The 25,450-nt window shown below is 32.4% G+C and overlaps 5 non-coding genes across 5 annotated transcripts; 3 read left to right on the top strand and 2 right to left on the bottom strand.

The window, feature by feature from the left end:
- Positions 1-9,219: 9,219 nt before the first annotated feature.
- Trnat-agu (transfer RNA threonine (anticodon AGU)) lies at positions 9,220-9,293 on the top strand. Its single transcript has one exon. It is a non-coding gene; the product is annotated as a tRNA-Thr (tRNA).
- A 9,251-nt stretch (positions 9,294-18,544) lies between these two features.
- Trnat-agu (transfer RNA threonine (anticodon AGU)) lies at positions 18,545-18,618 on the top strand. The gene has a single exon. It is a non-coding gene; the product is annotated as a tRNA-Thr (tRNA).
- A 989-nt stretch (positions 18,619-19,607) lies between these two features.
- On the top strand, positions 19,608-19,681 carry Trnat-agu (transfer RNA threonine (anticodon AGU)). Its single transcript has one exon. It is a non-coding gene; the product is annotated as a tRNA-Thr (tRNA).
- A 5,468-nt stretch (positions 19,682-25,149) lies between these two features.
- Positions 25,150-25,223, bottom strand: Trnat-agu (transfer RNA threonine (anticodon AGU)). The gene has a single exon. It is a non-coding gene; the product is annotated as a tRNA-Thr (tRNA).
- A 77-nt stretch (positions 25,224-25,300) lies between these two features.
- Positions 25,301-25,374, bottom strand: Trnat-agu (transfer RNA threonine (anticodon AGU)). The gene has a single exon. It is a non-coding gene; the product is annotated as a tRNA-Thr (tRNA).
- Positions 25,375-25,450: the final 76 nt, after the last annotated feature.

Genomic DNA, 25,450 nt, shown 5'->3' with positions numbered 1-25,450 from the left:
TGCTTTAATTTTAATGTTGTTAGTGTTGAAACGGATTTCATCATCAAATTATTTTCATAATGGATTTGATTTTTGTATGAGTTTTACTTTTAGTTAATGATTTCTGCTTAGTCGGCCTTTGAACACGTCGGAATGCGTTTAACGAATGTATACATCTTGGTTTCATTGTTAAGCAGGAATGAGGTGTTTGTTTTTTACAACTTATCAAGGCCCAAAGGCCACTCGATGATAAGGGTTCATGAGTGTCAGGTGGCCAGTGAGACAATACTGGGATGATCATTCATGGGGGAAATTAGTGGGATTGAATTATTTTATTTTTACTCTTTTCACCTTAAACAAAGGTATATTGTTAATTAGACATAAGGGGACCATGCTAAGGGAAGATGAATAAGATGTTTGTTTATATTACATTTTAACTGCTGCAATGCAGTGCTGCATATCAGTACAGTCAGGAAAACACGTAGCAGGGAGGGAATTCCAAAGTCTAGCTGTTCGAAGGAAGAAACTGATAGTTGGTCACGGTTGGCCAGCTAATCACACCTATGTTTGTAAGCAAAACAAAAACACCCTTTTAGCTGAAACCCGGTACTTCCGGAAATTCGCTGTGTGTGATTACGCGTGCTAAAAATAGCGGTAAAATCCATTGAAAGCGGTCGGTGGTTCTATAAGAAAATAAAGCTGTGTACGCATTATAAATGTTTCTTTTCTGTGTCTTACGTTATACATTAGTACATTAGGGGTCATTTCGAGTTAAAAGTTTATTTACTGCACCCATCTGGGCTAGAGAAAATCATGATTTAAATGTGTATGTCTCGTCTAAATAACTAACGATAATTCTCTGATATAGCAAACCAGACGGGTGATCAAAAAGTCAGATCGAGCGTACCGGAAACCGAAATGAGATCAAATTGATAATTCACCTTTTTTTTTTTTTTTTTTGGCTTGAACTTTGCGCTTTTCAGATTAATTTGTCATGTTTTTTATTTTCTTGGTGGATAATTTTTTTTTGGCCGTGTTTTTTTTTCCGTTTTTTCAGTCTCATTTCGTTTTCCGGTACGCGGTACGCTCGATCTGACTTTTTGATCACCCGTCTGGTCGGCCATATTAGATATTTATCGTTAGTTATTTAGACGAGACATACACATTTAAATCATGATTTTCTCTAGTCCAGATGAGTGCAGTAAATAAACTTTTAACTCGAAATGACCCCTAATGTATTAATGTATAACGTAAGACACAGAAAAGAAACATTTATAATGCGTACAGTACAGTACACAGCTTTATTTTCTCACTAGCATGGGTGCCCGGCGTTGCCCGGGTGTTTGGAGGTGTATGCTGAGCAAAAAAAAGGGGGTAATTTTTTAAACTTTGACCCCTATTATGACCCCTGAAAATTTATTGTTTTGGCCTTAAATCAAGTTATTAAGTTAGATCCATGTCCACGGAAGCTATATCTAAAATTTCAAGTGTGTAGACCCAAAATTGTCGGAGAAGTTTGGTAGAGTTCTCAAAGCTCAAATCGTTGAACTTTGACCCCTTAATCGCCAAATTTCTGGCTAAAAACCGATCACATAGATTTTTCCAAATCTCAGTACCCTGTATATCAAATTTCGAGTCTGTAGACTAAAAATTGACAGAGTTATTTCGTAGGGAAATGTACACAGACACACACACACACACACTTTCACTTTTATAGATATATAGATTTAAAATTTGAGTCTGACAGAATGACAAAATTATATTGCAAACCGATATATTAAACAAACGAACTTCAAAGAGACAAATGAACACATAAGTAAAAAGAATTTGTATTAGAAAACATTTATTATTCCACGTCTTTTTTTTACAGACCTGACGACTGAGGTTCGCTCTTAATAAAAATTGTTTTTTATAGTCTTAATTTTGACTTCCCTTTTCATAAAAAACTAAAAAAAAATCAAGAAAGAAAAGAAATTTAATTTTATTTTTTCATTAATTTTTTTCTGTGCAAAGCAATTCTTTCAAACTTACTCTGTTTCCAAAATGTTTTTATTTTATTCCCCTCCCCCTTCATTCATTTTCCTCCGCATCCTGGCAAGTATTAAAATAAACCATTTATAATATTTATTTATGGATTTATTTACTTATCATTTCTTTTGTATCGGTAAATGAATTCCATTAAAAAAAAAAAAAACTGTAAAAGTCACGTTAAAGGTGATTAAGTTGCCAAAAAACAAATATATAACAAGTAAATGTTATCAAAGGCAAGATAAATTACTTTTCTACCAAACTGGATATATTTTTCGTGTTTTTATTCAATTTAACATGTTTATTCAGCTCGAAAAGCATACAGTGTTTACCGATGTATTGGAAAATTCAAGATGGCGGCCGATTCTCTCTTTAACACGGTAAGTTTGGAAAAAGGTGTAATAAATAAAAAACCGGTTAAAATACTGTTAAAAACTCGCTCAATATATGTTACCGTGACATAGGTTGACATATATTCGGCGGGTTTTTAATAGTATTTTGTATAGTTTTTTATTTATAACACCTTTTCCCAAACTTACGGTGTTAAAGAATGTGTGAGACGCCATCTTGAATTTTCCAACACATCGGTAAACACTGTATGCTTTTCGAGCTGAATAAACATGTTAAATTGAATAAAAACACGAAAAATATATCCAGTTTTTATCGGTTTTTTACCTTCTCTGCAGAAGTACAAAAAAAAACAAAAAAAAAACGGAAGGTACTTTTACAGAATGTTAAACTAACCCTAACCGATGTTTTATGTTTAGTTTAGGAAAAGTCAGAAGAAACAAAAGTCATTATTGCATGAAATATACGTATTTAGTTGAAATATTGTTTATGTCAATTCTTTCGAAGAAATTTAGGAAGAATTCCTGTAAACCAGGAAATCGGTAAAATGTCATCATGGATGAATACTTGTCTATTATAATGTCTACCCTTGACAAAAAATTAGCCATAACAAAAGAGATTTATTGTTCAGATTGTTTTTGAGATTGATTTCTAAAAAGATATTTTATAAATAAAATTGACTTTAAAATTAAAGACTTAAATTACAATAATTGAATTTAAACATTCTTATTTCAATATTTGGCACATAACACCTGCAAAAATGATCACAATGTCAGGATTTCATTTTATTTCAGAATCGATGGCAAATTGTGTAGATTGATATCTCATTATATTAAATACTAATATTTAACATTAGTTTATCATTTAAGCCGATAAAAAGCCTTTTTTTTTTTTTTTTTCGAGTCATAAAAGGATTTGGAGTTTCCTAATCAACCTTTCGGGTGCAGTTGCACGCTCTCAAAATAACTAAAGTGTTCATTAAAACTAAACAGGTTTAGTTTTAATAAAAAAAAAAAAAAAAAATCGCTTTGGTAATTAGATATGTCGTATGGTTATCCCTAATCGCTGAATAAAACCGCTAACGAGTTGAATGATTACGACATAAAATTAAACTCGGGTTCCTGAAACGGAAACTTCGTTTGTTTTTGTTTTTTTCTTATCAATATATTTACATTGTTATTTTGTTTTCATTTTCAATCATTCGAACAGTTTTCTTTTTCAAGTAATCCAAGTTACAAAATTCCCACTGTTTACTATGCTAAAACCACAATGACTAATGTATACCTATTAACCATTATCCTTGAGTGGCCTCTGGGCCTTGATAAGTGGTGACACCCATGTAAAAAAAAAAAAAAAAAAAAATCACTCGAACAGTTTTCTTTTTATAATGTATAGTTTTAAAAGTTTAAAAACTATATAGTTTTTACTTCAGGAAAATTAATGGGTCAGTTTTTACGATGTGCCCTGTTAAAATACTGTTAAAAACTCACTCAATATATTTTACCGTGACATAGATTGACATATATTCGGCGGGTTTTTAATAGTATTTTGTATAGTTTTTTATTTATAACACCTTTTCCCAAACTTACGGTGTTAAAGAGGGTGTGAGACGCCATCTTGAATTTTCCAACACATCGGTAAACACTGTATGTTTTTCGAGCTGAATAAATATATTACATTCAATAAAAACACAAAAAATATATCCAGTAAGGTAGAAAAGTAACTTATCTTGCCTTTGATAACATTTATTTATATATTTGTTTTTGACTATTTTTTCGAATCTATGTGTACAGTAATACAAACCCACGATATGAATACTCACGTTGTTATATATATATATATATATATATATATATATATATATATATATATAAATGAGATTATAGCAGTTAAAAAACATTTTTAAAACACACACACACACCTTTTTCAAAGTGATCAGAAATCGTATAAAAGTAAAAAGGGTAAATTTTTACTTACTTTCCAACTTAATCACCTTTAACGTGACTTTTACAGTTTTTTTTTTTTAATGGAATTCATTTACCGATACAAAAGAAATGATAAGTAAATAAATCCATAAATAAATATTATAAATGGTTTATTTTAATACTTGCCAGGATGCGGAGGAAAATGAATGAAGGGGGAGGGGAATAAAATAAAAACATTTTGGAAACAGAGTAAGTTTGAAAGAATTGCTTTGCACAGAAAAAAATTAATGAAAAAATAAAATTAAATTTCTTTTCTTTCTTGATTTTTTTTTAGTTTTTTATGAAAAGGGAAGTCAAAATTAAGACTATAAAAAACAATTTTTATTAAGAGCGAACCTCAGTCGTCAGGTCTGTAAAAAAAAGACGTGGAATAATAAATGTTTTCTAATACAAATTCTTTTTACTTATGTGTTCATTTGTCTCTTTGAAGTTCGTTTGTTTAATATATCGGTTTGCAATATAATTTTGTCATTCTGTCAGACTCAAATTTTAAATCTATATATCTATAAAAGTGAAAGTGTGTGTGTGTGTGTGTGTGTGTGTGTGTCTGTGTACATTTCCCTACGAAATAACTCTGTCAATTTTTAGTCTACAGACTCGAAATTTGATATACAGGGTACTGAGATTTGGAAAAATCTATGTGATCGGTTTTTAGCCAGAAATTTGGCGATTAAGGGGTCAAAGTTCAACGATTTGAGCTTTGAGAACTCTACCAAACTTCTCCGACAATTTTGGGTCTACACACTTGAAATTTTAGATATAGCTTCCGTGGACATGGATCTAACTTAATAACTTGATTTAAGGCCAAAACAATAAATTTTCAGGGGTCATAATAGGGGTCAAAGTTTAAAAAATTACCCCCTTTTTTTTGCTCAGCATACACCTCCAAACACCCGGGCAACGCCGGGCACCCATGCTAGTATATATATATATATATATATATATATATATATATATATATATATATATATATATATATATATATATATAACAACGTGAGTATTCATATCGTGGGTTTGTATTACTGTACACATAGATTCGAAAAAATAGTCAAAAACAAATATATAAATAAATGTTATCAAAGGCAAGATAAGTTACTTTTCTACCTAACTGGATATATTTTTTGTGTTTTTATTGAATGTAATATATTTATTCAGCTCGAAAAACATACAGTGTTTACCGATGTGTTGGAAAATTCAAGATGGCGTCTCACACCCTCTTTAACACCGTAAGTTTGGGAAAAGGTGTTATAAATAAAAAACTATACAAAATACTATTAAAAACCCGCCGAATATATGTCAACCTATGTCACGGTAAAATATATTGAGTGAGTTTTTAACAGTATTTTAACAGGGCACATCGTAAAAACTGACCCATTAATTTTCCTGAAGTAAAAACTATATAGTTTTTAAACTTTTAAAACTATACATTATAAAAAGAAAACTGTTCGAGTGATTTTTTTTTTTTTTTTTTTTACATGGGTGTCACCACTTATCAAGGCCCAGAGGCCACTCAAGGATAATGGTTAATAGGTATACATTAGTCATTGTGGTTTTAGCATAGTAAACAGTGGGAATTTTGTAACTTGGATTACTTGAAAAAGAAAACTGTTCGAATGATTGAAAATGAAAACAAAATAACAATGTAAATATATTGATAAGAAAAAAACAAAAACAAACGAAGTTTCCGTTTCAGGAACCCGAGTTTAATTTTATGTCGTAATCATTCAACTCGTTAGCGGTTTTATTCAGCGATTAGGGATAACCATACGACATATCTAATTACCAAAGCGATTTTTTTTTTTTTTTTTTTTTTTTTTATTAAAACTAAACCTGTTTAGTTTTAATGAACACTTTAGTTATTTTGAGAGCGTGCAACTGCACCCGAAAGGTTGATTAGGAAACTCCAAATCCTTTTATGACTCGAAAAAAAAAAAAAAAAAAGGCTTTTTATCGGCTTAAATGATAAACTAATGTTAAATATTAGTATTTAATATAATGAGATATCAATCTACACAATTTGCCATCGATTCTGAAATAAAATGAAATCCTGACATTGTGATCATTTTTGCAGGTGTTATGTGCCAAATATTGAAATAAGAATGTTTAAATTCAATTATTGTAATTTAAGTCTTTAATTTTAAAGTCAATTTTATTTATAAAATATCTTTTTAGAAATCAATCTCAAAAACAATCTGAACAATAAATCTCTTTTGTTATGGCTAATTTTTTGTCAAGGGTAGACATTATAATAGACAAGTATTCATCCATGATAACATTTTACCGATTTCCTGGTTTACAGGAATTCTTCCTAAATTTCTTCGAAAGAATTGACATAAACAATATTTCAACTAAATACGTATATTTCATGCAATAATGACTTTTGTTTCTTCTGACTTTTCCTAAACTAAACATAAAACATCGGTTAGGGTTAGTTTAACATTCTGTAAAAGTACCTTCCGTTTTTTTTTTGTTTTTTTTTGTACTTCTGCAGAGAAGGTAAAAAACCGATAAAAACTGGATATATTTTTCGTGTTTTTATTCAATTTAACATGTTTATTCAGCTCGAAAAGCATACAGTGTTTACCGATGTGTTGGAAAATTCAAGATGGCGTCTCACACATTCTTTAACACCGTAAGTTTGGGAAAAGGTGTTATAAATAAAAAACTATACAAAATACTATTAAAAACCCGCCGAATATATGTCAACCTATGTCACGGTAACATATATTGAGCGAGTTTTTAACAGTATTTTAACCGGTTTTTTATTTATTACACCTTTTTCCAAACTTACCGTGTTAAAGAGAGAATCGGCCGCCATCTTGAATTTTCCAATACATCGGTAAACACTGTATGCTTTTCGAGCTGAATAAACATGTTAAATTGAATAAAAACACGAAAAATATATCCAGTTTGGTAGAAAAGTAATTTATCTTGCCTTTGATAACATTTATTTGTTATATATTTGTTTTTTGGCAACTTATTCGAATCTATGTGTACAGTAATACAAACCCGAAATGAATTTAAGACCACGAGTGAAATGAGAAAATGAAGAAAATCACATTTACTGTGTGTGTTTACTGTTTATGTAAGTCAGCGGGTTTGGTTGCCATAACAACGTGACGGTAGTGAACGTGTGTGTGTGTGCGCGTGTGCTTGCTAGTACTACTACTAAGTTTGTAGGAGCGTTTGATTTCGTGTAGTTTAGTTTCGTATAATAGTTTCGTATTTTTTTAATTTGTAAATAACAAGTTATTAAAAAATTAAACCCTTCCAAGATGGACAATAAATAAAGCCATAATATTTTATGGTAAAGGTAAGAGCGTAGAAACCATTGTTTTTTAGGAGATGTGATTATTGGATTAACCAATCAGAAATCGTCTGTGGCACACACATCTCTGTTTTTATAGATATAAGAAGAAGAAGATAGATAGATAGATAGATAGATAGATATAGATAGATAGATATAGATAGAAGAAGATAGATAGATAGATAGATAGATAGATAGAACCACCGACCGCTTTCAATGGATTTTACCAAAATAGCAACGATCGCAAAGAGAAAACACAAAAACTTCATCTTTCATAAACTAAACAGAAACAAAGGACTATTATTTAGAACCTAGATTAAAATACAGTTAATAAACACCGAAGACACTTTTAACTCTTAGTATAAACGAAACATCAAAATTTATGTAGGGAGACGAGTAACTTATCTTGCCTTTGGTAATATTTATTTGTTACATATTTGTTTCTTAAATGCATCAATTTTGATTTCTTTACAGAAAAAAAACTTAATCAACGGACGACTAACTACGAACTTATTTAAAATCGTTATTTTGATAAAAGACAACAAAATACATTTGTTTAGATAATTCAAGTTATAGCTGAAATTTCTCTAAATGTTGAAATGTATTTATAAATTTCGCTGAAATTTCCGCGTCTTCAATATGTGGATCCGTAGCTCAGTTTGTTAGAGCGCCAGTCTAGTAAACTGGAGGTCGTAAGTTCGAATCTCTCTGGAGCCTTTCTTAACGTTTGTACCCATACGTTTATTTAATATGTTGCATTTGTGTTTTACTTTAAGTTAATAATTTATATTTATTCGGCCTTCGAAATATGTTAAACAAATGCATACATCTTAGTTTTATTGTTAAATATGAATAAAGTGCTTATTTTTTACAACTTATCAAGGCCCAAAGGTCACTCGAGGATGAGAATTGATAATGTGTTTGTGGCCGGTGAACGGTTGTATTTGATAGAATTTGGTTATATAAAAGGACTTTTTAGTAAGAACTTGTTTACATTGGATTTGAAAACGAACATGGTATATTCAGCTGGAAAGTAGAACCACAGTATTGTGGTCCACGAATGTGCCGTTCTAAAAAATAAACTTTGCTCGTGGAATTTTCCTTTAGTTTGAGGTACAAATAAAGAGTAAGTTAAATCATAGCAAATCAAATCAGTGTAGTTTGTTGAGAATATTTTACGGGGGGGGGGTGAGGACAAAGACTGGAGTTCAGTCGAACATCTACCATGAAAATAATGTTCTTTGTTGTTAACAGGTGAAATAAATGTTAAATAGAGTTTATTTTAATTTTTATTTAAAAAAAAAAAAAAATTTTTTTACTTATTAATAGAAAGAGGAAAAATATGGCCAACCAACTAATGACTAATTATAAACTCCTTTAAAATCGTTTATGTCATCAATAGTAACGTTTACCCATAACGCCAATCAGTAGAGAAGACAACAAAATATATTCGTATAGATATAATAATCTGGTTATTAAAGTTATACAATACCTGCAATTTATCTAGTGGATGAAATCATATACGATATCTATTTATTAATTACTAAGGAAACATTGTTCGTTGGCATGTGGCTCCATAGCTTAGTTGGTTAGAGCGCCAGTCTAGTAAACTGGAGGTCGAGAGTTCGAATCTCTCTGGAGCCTTGCTTTAATTTTAATGTTGTTAGTGTTGAAACGGATTTCATCATCAAATTATTTTCATAATGGATTTGATTTTTGTATGAGTTTTACTTTTAGTTAATGATTTCTGCTTAGTCGGCCTTTGAACACGTCGGAATGCGTTTAACGAATGTATACATCTTGGTTTCATTGTTAAGCAGGAATGAGGTGTTTGTTTTTTACAACTTATCAAGGCCCAAAGGCCACTCGATGATAAGGGTTCATGAGTGTCAGGTGGCCAGTTAGACAATACTGGGATGATCATTCATGGGGGAAATTAGTGGGATTGAATTATTTTATTTTTACTCTTTTCACCTTAAACAAAGGTATATTGTTAATTAGACATAAGGGGACCATGCTAAGGGAAGATGAATAAGATGTTTGTTTATATTACATTTTAACTGCTGCAATGCAGTGCTGCATATCAGTACAGTCAGGAAAACACGTAGCAGGGAGGGAATTCCAAAGTCTAGCTGTTCGAAGGAAGAAACTGATAGTTGGTCACGGTTGGCCAGCTAATCACACCTATGTTTGTAAGCAAAACAAAAACACCCTTTTAGCTGAAACCCGGTACTTCCGGAAATTCGCTGTGTGTGATTACGCGTGCTAAAAATAGCGGTAAAATCCATTGAAAGCGGTCGGTGGTTCTATAAGAAAATAAAGCTGTGTACGCATTATAAATGTTTCTTTTCTGTGTCTTACGTTATACATTAGTACATTAGGGGTCATTTCGAGTTAAAAGTTTATTTACTGCACCCATCTGGGCTAGAGAAAATCATGATTTAAATGTGTATGTCTCGTCTAAATAACTAACGATAATTCTCTGATATAGCAAACCAGACGGGTGATCAAAAAGTCAGATCGAGCGTACCGGAAACCGAAATGAGATCAAATTGATAATTCACCTTTTTTTTTTTTTTTTTTTTTTTTTTTTTTTGGCTTGAACTTTGCGCTTTTCAGATTAATTTGTCATGTTTTTTATTTTCTTGGTGGATAATTTTTTTTTGGCCGTGTTTTTTTTTCCGTTTTTTCAGTCTCATTTCGTTTTCCGGTACGCGGTACGCTCGATCTGACTTTTTGATCACCCGTCTGGTCGGCCATATTAGATATTTATCGTTAGTTATTTAGACGAGACATACACATTTAAATCATGATTTTCTCTAGTCCAGATGAGTGCAGTAAATAAACTTTTAACTCGAAATGACCCCTAATGTATTAATGTATAACGTAAGACACAGAAAAGAAACATTTATAATGCGTACAGTACAGTACACAGCTTTATTTTCTCACTAGCATGGGTGCCCGGCGTTGCCCGGGTGTTTGGAGGTGTATGCTGAGCAAAAAAAAGGGGGTAATTTTTTAAACTTTGACCCCTATTATGACCCCTGAAAATTTATTGTTTTGGCCTTAAATCAAGTTATTAAGTTAGATCCATGTCCACGGAAGCTATATCTAAAATTTCAAGTGTGTAGACCCAAAATTGTCGGAGAAGTTTGGTAGAGTTCTCAAAGCTCAAATCGTTGAACTTTGACCCCTTAATCGCCAAATTTCTGGCTAAAAACCGATCACATAGATTTTTCCAAATCTCAGTACCCTGTATATCAAATTTCGAGTCTGTAGACTAAAAATTGACAGAGTTATTTCGTAGGGAAATGTACACAGACACACACACACACACACACACTTTCACTTTTATAGATATATAGATTTAAAATTTGAGTCTGACAGAATGACAAAATTATATTGCAAACCGATATATTAAACAAACGAACTTCAAAGAGACAAATGAACACATAAGTAAAAAGAATTTGTATTAGAAAACATTTATTATTCCACGTCTTTTTTTTACAGACCTGACGACTGAGGTTCGCTCTTAATAAAAATTGTTTTTTATAGTCTTAATTTTGACTTCCCTTTTCATAAAAAACTAAAAAAAAATCAAGAAAGAAAAGAAATTTAATTTTATTTTTTCATTAATTTTTTTCTGTGCAAAGCAATTCTTTCAAACTTACTCTGTTTCCAAAATGTTTTTATTTTATTCCCCTCCCCCTTCATTCATTTTCCTCCGCATCCTGGCAAGTATTAAAATAAACCATTTATAATATTTATTTATGGATTTATTTACTTATCATTTCTTTTGTATCGGTAAATGAATTCCATTAAAAAAAAAAAAAAACTGTAAAAGTCACGTTAAAGGTGATTAAGTTGCCAAAAAACAAATATATAACAAGTAAATGTTATCAAAGGCAAGATAAATTACTTTTCTACCAAACTGGATATATTTTTCGTGTTTTTATTCAATTTAACATGTTTATTCAGCTCGAAAAGCATACAGTGTTTACCGATGTATTGGAAAATTCAAGATGGCGGCCGATTCTCTCTTTAACACGGTAAGTTTGGAAAAAGGTGTAATAAATAAAAAACCGGTTAAAATACTGTTAAAAACTCGCTCAATATATGTTACCGTGACATAGGTTGACATATATTCGGCGGGTTTTTAATAGTATTTTGTATAGTTTTTTATTTATAACACCTTTTCCCAAACTTACGGTGTTAAAGAATGTGTGAGACGCCATCTTGAATTTTCCAACACATCGGTAAACACTGTATGCTTTTCGAGCTGAATAAACATGTTAAATTGAATAAAAACACGAAAAATATATCCAGTTTTTATCGGTTTTTTACCTTCTCTGCAGAAGTACAAAAAAAAACAAAAAAAAAACGGAAGGTACTTTTACAGAATGTTAAACTAACCCTAACCGATGTTTTATGTTTAGTTTAGGAAAAGTCAGAAGAAACAAAAGTCATTATTGCATGAAATATACGTATTTAGTTGAAATATTGTTTATGTCAATTCTTTCGAAGAAATTTAGGAAGAATTCCTGTAAACCAGGAAATCGGTAAAATGTCATCATGGATGAATACTTGTCTATTATAATGTCTACCCTTGACAAAAAATTAGCCATAACAAAAGAGATTTATTGTTCAGATTGTTTTTGAGATTGATTTCTAAAAAGATATTTTATAAATAAAATTGACTTTAAAATTAAAGACTTAAATTACAATAATTGAATTTAAACATTCTTATTTCAATATTTGGCACATAACACCTGCAAAAATGATCACAATGTCAGGATTTCATTTTATTTCAGAATCGATGGCAAATTGTGTAGATTGATATCTCATTATATTAAATACTAATATTTAACATTAGTTTATCATTTAAGCCGATAAAAAGCCTTTTTTTTTTTTTTTTTCGAGTCATAAAAGGATTTGGAGTTTCCTAATCAACCTTTCGGGTGCAGTTGCACGCTCTCAAAATAACTAAAGTGTTCATTAAAACTAAACAGGTTTAGTTTTAATAAAAAAAAAAAAAAAAAAAAATCGCTTTGGTAATTAGATATGTCGTATGGTTATCCCTAATCGCTGAATAAAACCGCTAACGAGTTGAATGATTACGACATAAAATTAAACTCGGGTTCCTGAAACGGAAACTTCGTTTGTTTTTGTTTTTTTCTTATCAATATATTTACATTGTTATTTTGTTTTCATTTTCAATCATTCGAACAGTTTTCTTTTTCAAGTAATCCAAGTTACAAAATTCCCACTGTTTACTATGCTAAAACCACAATGACTAATGTATACCTATTAACCATTATCCTTGAGTGGCCTCTGGGCCTTGATAAGTGGTGACACCCATGTAAAAAAAAAAAAAAAAAATCACTCGAACAGTTTTCTTTTTATAATGTATAGTTTTAAAAGTTTAAAAACTATATAGTTTTTACTTCAGGAAAATTAATGGGTCAGTTTTTACGATGTGCCCTGTTAAAATACTGTTAAAAACTCACTCAATATATTTTACCGTGACATAGATTGACATATATTCGGCGGGTTTTTAATAGTATTTTGTATAGTTTTTTATTTATAACACCTTTTCCCAAACTTACGGTGTTAAAGAGGGTGTGAGACGCCATCTTGAATTTTCCAACACATCGGTAAACACTGTATGTTTTTCGAGCTGAATAAATATATTACATTCAATAAAAACACAAAAAATATATCCAGTAAGGTAGAAAAGTAACTTATCTTGCCTTTGATAACATTTATTTATATATTTGTTTTTGACTATTTTTTCGAATCTATGTGTACAGTAATACAAACCCACGATATGAATACTCACGTTGTTATATATATATATATATATATATATATATATATATATATATATATATATATATATATATATATAAATGAGATTATAGCAGTTAAAAAACATTTTTAAAACACACACACACACCTTTTTCAAAGTGATCAGAAATCGTATAAAAGTAAAAAGGGTAAATTTTTACTTACTTTCCAACTTAATCACCTTTAACGTGACTTTTACAGTTTTTTTTTTTTAATGGAATTCATTTACCGATACAAAAGAAATGATAAGTAAATAAATCCATAAATAAATATTATAAATGGTTTATTTTAATACTTGCCAGGATGCGGAGGAAAATGAATGAAGGGGGAGGGGAATAAAATAAAAACATTTTGGAAACAGAGTAAGTTTGAAAGAATTGCTTTGCACAGAAAAAAATTAATGAAAAAATAAAATTAAATTTCTTTTCTTTCTTGATTTTTTTTTAGTTTTTTATGAAAAGGGAAGTCAAAATTAAGACTATAAAAAACAATTTTTATTAAGAGCGAACCTCAGTCGTCAGGTCTGTAAAAAAAAGACGTGGAATAATAAATGTTTTCTAATACAAATTCTTTTTACTTATGTGTTCATTTGTCTCTTTGAAGTTCGTTTGTTTAATATATCGGTTTGCAATATAATTTTGTCATTCTGTCAGACTCAAATTTTAAATCTATATATCTATAAAAGTGAAAGTGTGTGTGTGTGTGTGTGTGTGTGTCTGTGTACATTTCCCTACGAAATAACTATGTCAATTTTTAGTCTACAGACTCGAAATTTGATATACAGGGTACTGAGATTTGGAAAAATCTATGTGATCGGTTTTTAGCCAGAAATTTGGCGATTAAGGGGTCAAAGTTCAACGATTTGAGCTTTGAGAACTCTACCAAACTTCTCCGACAATTTTGGGTCTACACACTTGAAATTTTAGATATAGCTTCCGTGGACATGGATCTAACTTAATAACTTGATTTAAGGCCAAAACAATAAATTTTCAGGGGTCATAATAGGGGTCAAAGTTTAAAAAATTACCCCCTTTTTTTTGCTCAGCATACACCTCCAAACACCCGGGCAACGCCGGGCACCCATGCTAGTATATATATATATATATATATATATATATATATATATATATATATATATATAACAACGTGAGTATTCATATCGTGGGTTTGTATTACTGTACACATAGATTCGAAAAAATAGTCAAAAACAAATATATAAATAAATGTTATCAAAGGCAAGATAAGTTACTTTTCTACCTAACTGGATATATTTTTTGTGTTTTTATTGAATGTAATATATTTATTCAGCTCGAAAAACATACAGTGTTTACCGATGTGTTGGAAAATTCAAGATGGCGTCTCACACCCTCTTTAACACCGTAAGTTTGGGAAAAGGTGTTATAAATAAAAAACTATACAAAATACTATTAAAAACCCGCCGAATATATGTCAACCTATGTCACGGTAAAATATATTGAGTGAGTTTTTAACAGTATTTTAACAGGGCACATCGTAAAAACTGACCCATTAATTTTCCTGAAGTAAAAACTATATAGTTTTTAAACTTTTAAAACTATACATTATAAAAAGAAAACTGTTCGAGTGATTTTTTTTTTTTTTTTTTTACATGGGTGTCACCACTTATCAAGGCCCAGAGGCCACTCAAGGATAATGGTTAATAGGTATACATTAGTCATTGTGGTTTTAGCATAGTAAACAGTGGGAATTTTGTAACTTGGATTACTTGAAAAAGAAAACTGTTCGAATGATTGAAAATGAAAACAAAATAACAATGTAAATATATTGATAAGAAAAAAACAAAAACAAACGAAGTTTCCGTTTCAGGAACCCGAGTTTAATTTTATGTCGTAATCATTCAACTCGTTAGCGGTTTTATTCAGCGATTAGGGATAACCATACGACATATCTAATTACCAAAGCGATTTTTTTTTTTTTTTTTTTTTTTTTATTAAAACTAAACCTGTTTAGTTTTAATGAACACTTTAGTTATTTTGAGAGCGTGCAACTGCACCCGAAAGGTTGATTAGGAAACTCCAAATCCTTTTATGACTCGAAAAAAAAAAAAAAAAAAAAGGCTTTTTATCGGCTTAAATGATAAACTAATGTTAAATATTAGTATTTAATATAATGAGATATCAATCTACACAATTTGCCATCGATTCTGAAATAAAATGAAATCCTGACATTGTGATCATTTTTGCAGGTGTTATGTGCCAAATATTGAAATAAGAATGTTTAAATTCAATTATTGTAATTTAAGTCTTTAATTTTAAAGTCAATTTTATTTATAAAATATCTTTTTAGAAATCAATCTCAAAAACAATCTGAACAATAAATCTCTTTTGTTATGGCTAATTTTTTGTCAAGGGTAGACATTATAATAGACAAGTATTCATCCATGATGACATTTTACCGATTTCCTGGTTTACAGGAATTCTTCCTAAATTTCTTCGAAAGAATTGACATAAACAATATTTCAACTAAATACGTATATTTCATGCAATAATGACTTTTGTTTCTTCTGACTTTTCCTAAACTAAACATAAAACATCGGTTAGGGTTAGTTTAACATTCTGTAAAAGTACCTTCCGTTTTTTTTTTGTTTTTTTTTTTGTACTTCTGCAGAGAAGGTAAAAAACCGATAAAAACTGGATATATTTTTCGTGTTTTTATTCAATTTAACATGTTTATTCAGCTCGAAAAGCATACAGTGTTTACCGATGTGTTGGAAAATTCAAGATGGCGTCTCACACATTCTTTAACACCGTAAGTTTGGGAAAAGGTGTTATAAATAAAAAAACTATACAAAATACTATTAAAAACCCGCCGAATATATGTCAACCTATGTCACGGTAACATATATTGAGCGAGTTTTTAACAGTATTTTAACCGGTTTTTTATTTATTACACCTTTTTCCAAACTTACCGTGTTAAAGAGAGAATCGGCCGCCATCTTGAATTTTCCAATACATCGGTAAACACTGTATGCTTTTCGAGCTGAATAAACATGTTAAATTGAATAAAAACACGAAAAATATATCCAGTTTGGTAGAAAAGTAATTTATCTTGCCTTTGATAACATTTATTTGTTATATATTTGTTTTTTGGCAACTTATTCGAATCTATGTGTACAGTAATACAAACCCGAAATGAATTTAAGACCACGAGTGAAATGAGAAAATGAAGAAAATCACATTTACTGTGTGTGTTTACTGTTTATGTAAGTCAGCGGGTTTGGTTGCCATAACAACGTGACGGTAGTGAACGTGTGTGTGTGTGCGCGTGTGCTTGCTAGTACTACTACTAAGTTTGTAGGAGCGTTTGATTTCGTGTAGTTTAGTTTCGTATAATAGTTTCGTATTTTTTTAATTTGTAAATAACAAGTTATTAAAAAATTAAACCCTTCCAAGATGGACAATAAATAAAGCCATAATATTTTATGGTAAAGGTAAGAGCGTAGAAACCATTGTTTTTTAGGAGATGTGATTATTGGATTAACCAATCAGAAATCGTCTGTGGCACACACATCTCTGTTTTTATAGATATAAGAAGAAGAAGATAGATAGATAGATAGATAGATAGATAGATAGATAGATAGATATAGATAGATAGATATAGATAGAAGAAGATAGATAGATAGATAGATAGATAGATAGAACCACCGACCGCTTTCAATGGATTTTACCAAAATAGCAACGATCGCAAAGAGAAAACACAAAAACTTCATCTTTCATAAACTAAACAGAAACAAAGGACTATTATTTAGAACCTAGATTAAAATACAGTTAATAAACACCGAAGACACTTTTAACTCTTAGTATAAACGAAACATCAAAATTTATGTAGGGAGACGAGTAACTTATCTTGCCTTTGGTAATATTTATTTGTTACATATTTGTTTCTTAAATGCATCAATTTTGATTTCTTTACAGAAAAAAAACTTAATCAACGGACGACTAACTACGAACTTATTTAAAATCGTTATTTTGATAAAAGACAACAAAATACATTTGTTTAGATAATTCAAGTTATAGCTGAAATTTCTCTAAATGTTGAAATGTATTTATAAATTTCGCTGAAATTTCCGCGTCTTCAATATGTGGATCCGTAGCTCAGTTTGTTAGAGCGCCAGTCTAGTAAACTGGAGGTCGTAAGTTCGAATCTCTCTGGAGCCTTTCTTAACGTTTGTACCCATACGTTTATTTAATATGTTGCATTTGTGTTTTACTTTAAGTTAATAATTTATATTTATTCGGCCTTCGAAATATGTTAAACAAATGCATACATCTTAGTTTTATTGTTAAATATGAATAAAGTGCTTATTTTTTACAACTTATCAAGGCCCAAAGGTCACTCGAGGATGAGAATTGATAATGTGTTTGTGGCCGGTGAACGGTTGTATTTGATAGAATTTGGTTATATAAAAGGACTTTTTAGTAAGAACTTGTTTACATTGGATTTGAAAACGAACATGGTATATTCAGCTGGAAAGTAGAACCACAGTATTGTGGTCCACGAATGTGCCGTTCTAAAAAATAAACTTTGCTCGTGGAATTTTCCTTTAGTTTGAGGTACAAATAAAGAGTAAGTTAAATCATAGCAAATCAAATCAGTGTAGTTTGTTGAGAATATTTTACGGGGGGGGGTGAGGACAAAGACTGGAGTTCAGTCGAACATCTACCATGAAAATAATGTTCTTTGTTGTTAACAGGTGAAATAAATGTTAAATAGAGTTTATTTTAATTTTTATTTAAAAAAAAAAAAAAATTTTTTTACTTATTAATAGAAAGAGGAAAAATATGGCCAACCAACTAATGACTAATTATAAACTCCTTTAAAATCGTTTATGTCATCAATAGTAACGTTTACCCATAACGCCAATCAGTAGAGAAGACAACAAAATATATTCGTATAGATATAATAATCTGGTTATTAAAGTTATACAATACCTGCAATTTATCTAGTGGATGAAATCATATACGATATCTATTTATTAATTACTAAGGAAACATTGTTCGTTGGCATGTGGCTCCATAGCTTAGTTGGTTAGAGCGCCAGTCTAGTAAACTGGAGGTCGAGAGTTCGAATCTCTCTGGAGCCTTCTGATTTCATGTTTGCCGTGTTTCTTTTAAGTTTACCTCCATTAACTTATTTGTGTGCGATTATTTTAAACGTATCTTATAGTACATATTTACCAAAAGCAAAATGTTTTAAATATACATGTATTTAAGAAAAAGAAAACGTTCCAAAGCAACCCCCGAAATTCAACAGCTGAAGTGCTGTGCTCCTGCTCCAGATGATGCAAATTTCAACAACTTATGTCGACTTTCTTTGTTGTTTTTCTAACATAAGCGCTCATCATTACGTTTGGCGTTTATAACTTAATAAGCGCGACATTTCGGAATCTTGACTTATTGTCCTAAGGAAGGTAACTAAGAATTATATGAAAAAAAAAATCGTCATTGTTCTGAGGGAGACAACTCACTTTTACTAAGAGATTCGTTAAACACTCCCCCGCACTTTCACTGCCCCCACCCCCATGTAAACACATTTTTTTGTGAAATGTAAAACGGTTAATGTCGGGCTGTTATTTACGGAAAAACAGTTAATTAAACTCGAGAAGCACCTGTTAAAAACTATACAAGTTCTATAATTGAATACCCCCAAGAAAAAAAAAAACAAAAAAAAAACGGACGAACGAAAAACATAAAAGAATGTTTTTGTAAACCGCTCGTGAACACTTACTGACAGCATAATTAGCGTCCTAAATTATGAGATGAAAATATGAACAAATTTCTTAGTAAAAGAGAGTTGTCTCCCGCAGAACAATGATTAATTGTAAAACAGCGTCTTAATATCCATTTATTTTTATTTTTATATTTCTATAGAAATAAAAAAGAAAAAGAAAAAAAAAAGCATAATCAACGGATTACTAACTACGAACTTATTTAAAATCGTTATCGTGACAGAAAACAACAAAATAAATTCGTTCAGGTACAATAAGATTCTAAGTTATACGATAGCTGAAATCTTTCTAAACGTTGAAATATATTTACAAATTTCGCTGACATTTGTGCGCCTTAGACGGATGGCTTCATAGCTCAGTTGGTTAGAGCGCCAGTCTAGTAAACTGGAGGTCGAGAGTTCGAATCTCTCTGGAGCCTTTCCTTAATTTTTGAAACAAACTTCTATCCATACAATTATTATTAGTTTTTTAATTTCATTTTCACCCCCAAACAAGGTACGATGCCACTTTGATATAGGAGGCTACTATCAGGGACATACGCTACGGAAGTAGTAGGGAGTTGGGCAGCAAGGTGTCGGTTCACGTTACACTTGAACTTCTGCATGTCAGAACAATTGGGGAAGCAGGGATCCGGAAAGGAGTTCCAAAGTCGTTCTGGGGAAGAAACTACTGGAATAGAAGGCTCTTTTACATCTAGGGATCTCTACCGTGAAGGGGTGGAATTTAGCTGCTTGTCGTGTTTGTCGGGGGTATTTACATCAAGGGGGTACAAGTCCTTGCAGTTCGTCATAGCAAGCACCGTTAAAGTACTTTTAGAACAGGCAGAGGGATGCAACATTTCGTCGATGGGACAGTTCAGGACCTATCAGATTGGCGACTCTCTTTTGAACTTTGTCTAGGAACGAGAGACTAGTAGCAGATGCACCAGCCCAAATATGACAACAACACTCCATACATGGGCGAATGGTGGCTTTATAGAGGTACAGGATACTTTCAGGCGTTAGTAGCTTTCTAGTATGGTAGAGAGAACCTACCTTCTTCGCATTTCCATGGTGTATTTGATTTATTTTTGAGTTTTACTTTCAGTTAATGATTTATTTTTATTTTGGCCTTCAAACACGAATACGTTCAACAAATGTATACATATTAGGTTTATTGTTAGGTAGTAATGAAATGCTTGTTTTTCATAATTTATCAAGGCCCAAAGACCAATCGAGGATAAGGTTAATGAGTGTCAGGTAGCCAGTGAGACAATATTTTAATGATCGTTAATGGTGGAAATTGGGAGGATTTTTTTTTTTTTTTACTTACGTTTACCCAAAATGTGGCACATAGCTACTTAGACATAAGGGGCTAATATTTGCGACCACACTTAGGAAGATAAACAAGATGTTTGTTTACGTTACATTTAAACTGCTGGATATTAGTACAGTCAGGGAAGCATGTAGCAGGAAGCGAATTCCAAAGTCCAGCTGTTCGAAGGAAGAAACTATTAGAATAGAATATCCTGGTTGGTCAGCTTACCACTCATATGTTTGTAAGCAAAAAAGCGCTGTGACACTCCCGAAAATACGCCACGACCACTCGTGATAAAAATAGCAACGCCCGTTTTCAATCAACAAAGAAACACAAAAACTTCATCTGGCATAAACTAAACAGAAACAAACGACTATAATTGAGAACCTAGATTAAAATAAATACAGTTAATAAACACCGAAAACACTTTTAACTCTAACTTTTAACTTTTAGTAAGTAATATGATGTTAAATTAATTATAGTCAATCGTTGTTTAGCGTCACCATGACTGACCGTAGAGCTTGTATCACAAATGAGTCTATAAGCCAACGTCTTTCGGGAGCTGGGAGTTTTAGGCGTCGTCGGCGTCGTCGCCATGGATACCAGACGAAATGTACACCTCACTCTTCTGCTGCATGCCTCCTGGCCATCTCACAGCCTGCCACTCAAGTTCTTGAATTCCTGAACCTGCTTCAGCTCCGGTTTACTTCAAGCATCTTCAGCTCACTCCTGCAACTCCAACGCTTCCAGCCACCGACTACCTGCTCCAGTCATCACTGACGACCAGCTCCCTATTCCAGTGCATACTGACGACTGGTTATCTGCTCCAGTGCCCACTGACGTCTGGCTAGTTGCTCACAATCCCCACTGACGTCAAGCTACTCAGTTCCAGTGCCCACTGACGTCCAGCTATCTGCTTCAGTGTCCATTGACGTCCGGCTAACAATATCAATTCCCACTGATGTCCAACTACCCGTACCACTACCCACTGACGCCCAGCTACCTGCTCCAGTACCTATTGACGTCCGATTACCCGTTCCAGTGCTCACTGACGTCTAGCTATCAGTTTCTACCTCATGAACTCAAGAATCTCAATCTCACAAGACGCCCGTCCTCGCTCCGGCTGATCCTGAATTCATTGCCATACATTTTACCATTTATTTCTTGGTAAAAATTAAACACGATACACATCGTCTTCAACCGAACATCTATGTTTGTCATGCTTTGTTGCTATTGCCGTTAACTCTTTGCCTTGTGTCTCCTTTATTAGTTGTATGGTTGATTGGCATCTTCACACCAGTCTTTCAGCCGTCTGCAACAAAAAAGGTTTTCTCGCCTTTAGGGATCTCAACAGTGAAGGGATATGATTTTTTTGCTAAGCGAGTTTGTCGGGTGTATATACATCGAGCGGGGGCACAAATGCAACGAGTTCAACAAAGCACATTCCATTAAAATATTTATTAAACATGCACAGGAATGCAACATTGTAGTGATGGGACAGAGGTTAGAGCTTAGTTGACAAAGTGGGACCTATTAGATTAAAGACTCTTTTTGGGGACACTATCCAAGAGAGAGGGGCTATTGGTAGATGCACCAGCCCAGATGTAGCAACAATACTCCATGTATGCACGAATGGTGGCCTTGTTAGGGTACAGGATCCTCTCGTTTGAGTAATTTTCTAGCACAGTAGAGGAAGCCTACTTTCCTTGCAGCAGCCTTCGAAATGTCTTTAATGTATTTTTTCTAGTTCATATTTCCTGTGAATGTTAAGTCGAAGAGTTTGGAGAAGGAATTTTCAGGTAAGTTATTATTCGTCATGGGCATCGGTGGTTGAAGATGCGTCTTGTAGTTGTTAAAAGAAAACAGTTTGCCTTACAAGCATTAACTGTTACCATCCATTTACGGTTACCATCCATTTACGGTTATCATCCATTTACTGTTACCATCCATTTACGGACCTATTCTATTACAGTCTGGAGATCATTTTCTAAGGATTCTGCCATTATCTTAGATTTGTGTACATCCGTTCTTCCCTCATGCATGTTATAGAACGTTGTATTATTAGCAAATATACCCATCTCAAACACAATATTATCAGGAAGGTCGTTTATAAATAGCAGGAATAATAGTGGTCCAAGGATCGACACCTGACGCACACCCGCATTAATGTTATGCTGCTTAGATGTACGCCCATCAATGATAACCTGGGTTGTCCTATTGTCTAATAAGGATCTAATTATATTTAGTATTCGTCAAGTTATACCATACAATTTAATTTTCATTAAGAACCCTCTGTGCTAGACTGGTAAAGGCCTTGGATATAGCAAGGGCAACAACTCTAGCTTCATCTGGCTTATCCAAAGCATAGCATATGCATTTAGAGGTGACCATTAAAATATCTGCAGTAGAACGCTTGCCTAAATCCATAATGTTTGTTAGAGAGATGATTAGCTTTTGCAAGTTGGTGGACTAGTGCTTGATTAGTTATTTAAGAGGACTGCTCAATAAGAATTGATGCATTAAACTTGAAAACGATCATGTTATATTCATCTGGGAAGCAGCCTCAGAGTATTGTGTGCCACAAACGGACAGTTCTAAGAAACTTTGTTCGTGTAATTTCTGTTTAGTTTTAGGTATAAATAAAGTGTAGGGGAATTTGTAGCTAGAAAAGCGCTCGTTAAGAATGTTTTACAGGGGTGGGGCAAAGATTGAAGTTCGGTCGAGCACCTGCTACGAAAATAATGCTCTTTTCTCTATACGTTTTTATTTATTAAGTTAATAAATGTTGAATAGAATTTATTTTAATATATATATATATATATATATATATATATATATATATATATATATATATATATATATATATGCATATGTATGTATGTATTAAAAAGCAATTTTTACTCATTGATAAAAGAGGAAAAAATATGATCAACGGATCATTGATTATAAATTCCTTTAAAATCGTTTATGCCGCCAATAGTAACGTTTACCCGTATGATTATCAGTATAGAAGACAAAAAATACATTCATTTAGATATAACTAGCCTGGTGCCCGGCATTGCCCGAGTGTTTGGAGGTGTGTGTTGAGCAAAAAAAAAAAAGTGGTAGTAGGCAGACATGCTCGAACCCGTACTATGAAGGAGGAAAAAAACGTGAAAAAAAGAGAATAGTGAATTAAATGAGTTGGTAATTTTGCCCGCGTGGAGAATATTGGCACAAGGACGAAATAATGTTTTTTTTAAGATAGAGAGAGAGGTGGGATCGAACTCAAAAACATAGGGTAATTAGTCTTCCTTGCTAACCATTAGGCAAAAAGGATATCGAATTCAATGAGTTGGTAATTAAATTAAGAACTGTAGGAGTCGCCATGCATGCGCAGAAATGAACGTTGCTTTTAAACCAGCCAGTTAAACTTCCCGCTTTCTGTTGTTATATTTATTTGTTTCCCCACGAAAACAAATTAGACACAAGGTCGTTTTAAATGTTGGTGAAAACCAGCTCACCCCTCAAAAGGGGATACTCTGGTAGTATCCACAAAAATAGTAATTGTCTCAATATGTAGGGGAAACCGTTCATTGACCAATGACCAATTAAGTGAAGCAAGTCGGGGACCAGGTAACCGTTTATTTATTTACTTCCCCACGAAAGCAAATTAGACACAAGGTCGTTTTTAATGTGGTAGAAAACAAGCTCCCCCAAAAAGAGGGCACTCTGGCAGTTTCCCCCCAAAAATAGTAATTGTCTCAGTATTGACCAATGACCAATTTACTTAATTTAAATGAAGCATTAGAACAGATGCTACACTGTTATCTTGGTCCGAAGGTCAGTTAAGGAAAAAATGGGGGTTTTCAACTACTTTAGTAAAATAGAATTATCTCCCTTCGAACAATGAGATAAGATTTCGAATTGTCATAAACGCTTTAAAATAAATAAAAGCACCAAAAACTAATCCATGTAGGTAGAAGAGTAACTTATCTTTCCTTTGGTTTCTTGACTACTTTTCTAGTAATAAATATCGCCGCTGTTTTACAATTCGTCATTGTTCTGAGGGAGACAACTCTCTTTTACTAGGAGATTCGTTAAACACTCCCCCGCATCTCCACTCCTCCCCCCATGAAAACACAGTTTCTTGTGAAATATAAAACGGTTCTTCTACTCGGTTAATGTCGGGGTGTTAATTACGGAAAAATGGTTAATTAAATTCGAGAAGCGTCTGTTCAAAACTATACATAGCTGAATACCCCCGCCCCACCCAAAAAAAAGAACGCAAAACATAAAAGAAATAAATCCTACCAATTTCCAACGTTAACAATCATTAAAATATTGTCTTACTGACCACCTGATACTCATTAACTCTTATCCTTGATTGGTCTTTGGGCCTTGATAAGTTATGAAAAACAAGCATTTCATTACTACCTTACAGATTAATAATGAACCTAAGATGTATACATTTGTTAACCGTATTCCGACATGTTTGAAAACCAAAATAATAAATCATTAACTGAAAGTAAAACTCAAAAATGAATCAAATACACCGTGAAAATAATTGTATGGATACAAGAAATTCGTTTCAACATTAAAAATTAAGCAAGGCTCCAGAGAGATTCGAACTCTCGACCTCCAGTTTACTAGACTGGCGCTCTAACCAACTGAGCTATGGAGCCACCTGATGACGACGCGATACACCATGAAAATAATTCTATGGATACAAGAAATTCGTTTCAACATTAAAATTTAAGGAAGGCTCCAGAGAGATTCGAACTCTCGACCTCCAGTTTACTAGACTGGCGCTCTAACCAACTGAGCTATGGAGCCACCTGATGACGACGCGGAAAATGTCAGTGAAATTTATAAATACATTTCAACGTTTAGAAAAATTTCAGTTACCCGA

This window comes from Euprymna scolopes, chromosome 15 (genome assembly GCF_053919585.1).
Source record: "Euprymna scolopes isolate OS-2025 chromosome 15, ASM5391958v1, whole genome shotgun sequence".
In the NCBI taxonomy this organism is placed as follows: Eukaryota; Metazoa; Mollusca; class Cephalopoda; order Sepiida; family Sepiolidae; genus Euprymna; species Euprymna scolopes.
This window is presented reverse-complemented; position numbering and strand designations above follow the sequence as displayed.